The 5,470-nt window shown below is 38.3% G+C and overlaps 1 protein-coding gene across 1 annotated transcript in view; it reads left to right on the top strand.

Annotated features, from left to right (window-relative positions):
* B4galnt2 (beta-1,4-N-acetyl-galactosaminyltransferase 2) overlaps positions 1 to 5,470 on the top strand; it is a 59,401-nt gene that overhangs the window by 34,688 nt on the left and 19,243 nt on the right. The gene's annotated exons all lie outside the window — the stretch shown is intronic.

Raw genomic sequence — 5,470 nt, 5'->3', positions numbered from 1 at the left:
TGGTTTTCAAGACAGGGTTTCTCTGTGTAGCTCTGGCTGTCCTGGAACTCACTTTGTAGACCAGGCTGGCCTTGAACTCAGAAATCTGCCTGCCTTTGCCTCTGCCTCCCAAGCGCTGGGATTAAAGGCGTGTGCCACCACTCCCCGGCGCAAGATATTCTTGGTTGTAACTGGAACTAGATACCAACCTCCATCTAAACCGGGTGTATCTCATAGGGAACCCAGAAATGGTCAAGCTGGACCTTCCCCTGCAGTAAATTTCTGCACCCAAGCTGGTACTCATACCGTATTCTTATGATTATGAATCAGTATGTACAGTTCTGAGTACTGTTCAGCTCCTAAAGGAGAATTGTCAACCTTAGATTTAGCAAGGCCTCGACAAGAATTATGTCACTAGTAACACCACAATTTGTGGCTCTAGGCTATATTAGGAGCCCGAGGTCACCCTCCTCATCTCTGTTATTTCTACAGCCTGAAGAACTAAGGAGACCTTGCAATAACAGCAAGGGTGGAAAACCAGAGACCAGCTAAGGGACTAAGCCTGTCTATCAGAATAAAAACCAATTTCTATAAATATTTGAAATTTCTGCCTTTTTAGCCCTCATAGCAAACCTAAATTTAAAGTCAGACCAAAAGCCACAATATGTCTTTAGAATGAAAATAACAGCTGCCTCTAGCACGCTCTAGGGGGCTGGGATGCACGCTCACTGCAGTCCAGCTGAAGGTGTTGATTGATCTGCTTGAAAGTCAAAAATCTTAGACAGTGAAGAGTAACATCACAAAGCTTTTTCTGGGGGAAGTCTAGGTACTTATTTCAGTTGCAAATTAGCAAGGCTCAAGCTCAGTCTCTGGGCTGGTTTAGAATTAGTAAAAAGGCCAGAGATTCTCTGGAAGTGGGGGATGTGCTCTGAATTAACTTTGCTAGGTAATTAAGAATTTTAGTTATCTACAATGTGAATCTGTAATATAAGACTAAATATTAGACCAGTCTAAGATTGAGTTAAAATAACTGGTCACACTGAAGAAAAGAGAAAAATCATTATGACTCTATTAAATGACTAATCTTATTAAGTCAGAACATACAGTCTCTGATGTATTATTGCCAATAAAGTTAAAAGACTAGAAGCTAGTTCAAACTGGAAAAATGGCAAGCAAGGATGGATCTAAAACATGAATTTAATTTAGTTTCCTAGTCACTTTAATCAGGGCACTGAGTCAACTTATCTGCCAGCTCGTCACATGAATTAACCATCATGCTTCTGCAGCATTCTGTGGAGAGAGCCTGTGTTTCCCTTCCCTAATAAGGTAGCTGTTTAGGATCAACCTATAAGCCAATAAGTAGATCCTTTTAAGATACTAAAAAGCATTTATTAAATTCTTTGACATTTAAATTTTAAAATTTGAAATAAAGGTATGATTTAAATAGTGTGCATGGGAATGCACTAAATAGTATGTATGGGGATACAATTTNCCCCTTCTTTGTCTTTTAAGAAGTTAAAGTTTTAAAGTTTTATAATATCTAATCTTTTGACTTAATAACTTGTTGACAAAACATTTTAAATATTTGACTGTAAAGGGGCAGTGACTAATTGTACTTTCAATCATTTCTATTAAGGAGCAATTGTAACTAGAAAGTTTGAAAAGTTATTAAGAGTCATATGTGCATAATCTATTTATTAACTAGAAATAAGAGCATTTATTTGTAGCAAATTATTAAGTAAAAGTCCTCAAGAATTAACACTATTATGTGGAGACAAGTAGTAACTGAGGACACTAGAAGGAAAGAATTATACATGCACAATTTTTAAGAATACTAAAATATTATCTTAAACCATAACTTTTATGAATATACAAAGAACGAGGTTATATATCCAATCTATCTTATATGTACAACCTATAGACTGTCTGAGATATAAATCTATCTTGGCATTGTTTTAAAATGTCCAGGCAATTTAGAACAATTTAATAAATGTCTAAAAACCACCTTCTTAAAAGGACAGTATTATTTCTATGAGTTGTATATGCATAAGCAATTGCAAATTTGAGAATTAATAGCATCTGAGGGATGAACAATCTTAAGCAATTGTGAGCTCTGAGATATAGCATTGACTATTAATATACAAATTAAGATTTGATTGTTTAGCATTTTAAAACACCATCTACAACACAAAACTAGATTATTTGTGCTGAAGCAGGGGGAAACTTAAAGAGACTAAGCATGTGATCTAATTTACATTTACTTACGTCTCATATAGGGGTTGTTATTAAGCACAGTAATTGGGATGTATGTATGCAAGAATCTATAGAAGATATAATAGCATGCATAAAAACAATTTTTAATTCATCTTTGGGATATTGATTGTTAATCTATTTAAAATGATGGTATGTAATAGGTCAATTATTAATATTCTGTAATAACCAAATTAATTGCTGTTTGGAACAAGGAACAGACACTTAGTCAGGTTTTTAAGACACAATTTTTGTTATGGGTTTTCTAAAATACACGAATATATTTTACAATTTTTTAAATTAGCACTACAGTGGTTCTAATAGGATGATGAAACTGTGCTTTGAGGTGAGTGCTATCTCGGTCCTGCCCACCTGCCCTGGTGTGGCTCTGTGGTCTAGGGCCTGACACCCACAGGGTACTTGGGGAGGGGTGTTTGCCCTAAGTCTTTTTCAGCCCTGGCCTCCTTACACCCTGTCATGCGGAGTCACTCTGAAAAGGACTCTGGATTATAACCCGCTGCTGAGCCCTGTATCTCTAAAGCGGAGAAGGCAGTGTGTGCCTGACGTGCCACTATGTTAAGCAGCAGCTCCGGTCCTGGCACTGGGGCGGAGGCGGCCCTATTGCCACAGCCGCTCTCGCCACCTTGGCCTTCTTTTCAGGCTAGAAAACTCAAACAAGGGTAGCAGAGCACCCGGGGCCTTAGTGGGAAAAATATGACTACTCTGAAAATATGGCTACTCTGGTCGGGACACGTGGAGGCTCGGGGCTCATGGGGCAAAGGTGAGCACGGCCCTCTCCTGAGTTCACTGTAAAGCTGCCCTTTTGGCAGCCTTTTGTACCACTATAGCTCTGGAAAACTGTGTGTCTCAGGGCCCCACCCGCGACAGCAGCCAGCAGCTAGCTGGGTTCACGTGGGCCAAGGATCGGCTGGGAGGATGAGAAAAATGGCTTTACAATAATGTTTGTTTTTTGGTTTTTTTTTGGCCAAGGAATTGTTTTGGGCACAGCTAATATTTAATTACCAATGAATATAATTAATAACAATTATAAAAGCTTTTTTTTTTTATTTTTTGTAAAACCTTTTGTAGTAAACTAAAACCCTAAGTAATAAAAAGATATTGTCTCTGAATCTTTTGGGTGAAAGCAAGGATTTAAAGTAAACTTCCCTTGAGAAGCATTAGTTAATAAAATACTTTCCACTTAGTAAACAATATACACTGAAAGATTAAAACTCTTGGCTTCTTGTTGTGTCCGGCCAGCAGATCACAGCCTGGGTTCTAGCCTGGAAAGGCATTTTGGAAACCTGGAAGAGAAGAGGGGCTAGGCGGCGAGAGAAGGGAATGAAGCTAAGACAAGATTCTGATCAAAGCTCAATTTTACTATTTCCAGACACTCAGTTATAAAGGAAGGGGGAGGGAACCCGATTTCCCGCCAAGTAACTCAGGGTCCAGTAGCAGGACGAACACTTGTGTGCCTCTTCCAAGCAGCAAAGCGACAGGGTTCAGCAGTAGGCGTGGCAGGACGAATGAGCAGGAAGCTCCACCCTTGAGCAAGCAGGTTCAAGCAGGTGGGGGAAAGGGAGACCACAGCTTCTTGTATAGAAGCAGAAATGATAACATTTTTTACATAATATAGATCAATATTTAGCCATACTAGAGGCAAAATATTCTAGTTATTACAAATTCACTAGAAGCAAAACCCTTACAATCATTAAGATGCAAAGGAGAGAGAAAAAGAAACAAACCTTTGGCTCTATAATAACTATATAAAAGGTAGGCAAACCAGATTGTAATGCCTTGATAAATTTTACAGTCTGATTGACTCTTTATAAACTATGAATTTGAACTTCATTAAAACAGCATCTGGCTAGATCAGTAAAGAATTATTAAGTTTCTTTTGCAACATTAACTTTGGAAAAGTAAAACCCAATTTCAAAACAATTTATTACTTATAGAATTAATATTAGAAGCATTACTATCATATTACGAAGTTTGGCTGCCAATTAATACCTATGAATACATGTAAGTTTTAATGCTTTAATAAAGAGGCATTGTTTTAAATCTTATCTTTAATTTTACTTTCTAGGATAGGAACCACATTAATTATTATCTCAACTAGAAATATCCTTAGAGACCCAGCTTCTTGGCCTGCCATATGCCACGTGTTGGAAGGACTCTAAACTTGAGTTATCAATTTTAAGGCTAACCACCTGTTACCAATGTAACAATTATTAATCTTAACTAATAACTTATGAGCTGATTGTGAAAACACACAGAGCATATTACCAATAAAAAAAAATGAAGCAGTTACATTTAGACCAATCAGAGAACATTAATTTTTCTAGCTACAATCATGGAATAAAAAGCACTTTATCGGGCTGGTGAGATGGCTCAGTGGGTAAGAGCACCCGACTGCTCTTCTGAAGGTCTGAAGTTCAAATCCCAGCAACCACATGGTGGCTCACAACCACCTGTAATGAGATCTGATGCCCTCTTCTGGTGCTACAGCTACAGTGTACTTTCATATAATAAAATAATAAATAAAAAAAAAAAAAAAGCACTTTATCATTTACTAAACGCAATAATCACGAATGTAGAGAACCCTCCAGGAAAAAACCATTTATCAGCTTTATTATCCAACATGAAACATAGAACATTCATTCATACAGACTGGACACGAACATACATGAATTGAACACGTGAACAGATTGGTGCACCAGACATTAGACAAAGACACAAAAAGGGCAGAGCACTTCTGCTATAAGGCCCAGAGAGAACAAAGCAGGGCACCCCTGAAATTTCTCTCTGCTTTTTGGGACAATTTCTTCCCGTGTGATGCAGTTTTTAACTGTGGCCATCCGCCTGATTATTAATTTTTCTTTTAATAAACCCTTTCTTTTCTCACGCTTAAAACTGTAGCTTCTGGGAGCTACGGCTAACCGCCTGTTAAGTTCCTAGCTCTTGATAAGCTTCACTGCTGAACCTAAGTGAATTAGCGCTCAGGTTTAACGCTGTTTCAACTTAGCCCATACCGACCTTCTCTGATATGAATTTCCTTTAATTATTTTCTTCTTTCATGGAGCTCCAAACCAGCAATGTTTCTTCCAAATGTCCTCTGCCGTTTCTCAGCCCTGTGTGGGCTCCAGATCTGTTGTGTCCGGCCAGCAGCTCACATGTCTGGGTTCTAGTGTGGAAAGGCATTTCGGAAACCTGGAAGAGAAGAGGGGGGAACTAAGGCGGG

Source organism: Mus caroli, chromosome 11 (genome assembly GCF_900094665.2).
Source record: "Mus caroli chromosome 11, CAROLI_EIJ_v1.1, whole genome shotgun sequence".
NCBI lineage: Eukaryota > Metazoa > Chordata > Mammalia > Rodentia > Muridae > Mus > Mus caroli.
The sequence above is the reverse complement of the archived record's forward strand: the minus strand, read 5'-3'. Positions and strand labels throughout refer to the sequence as shown.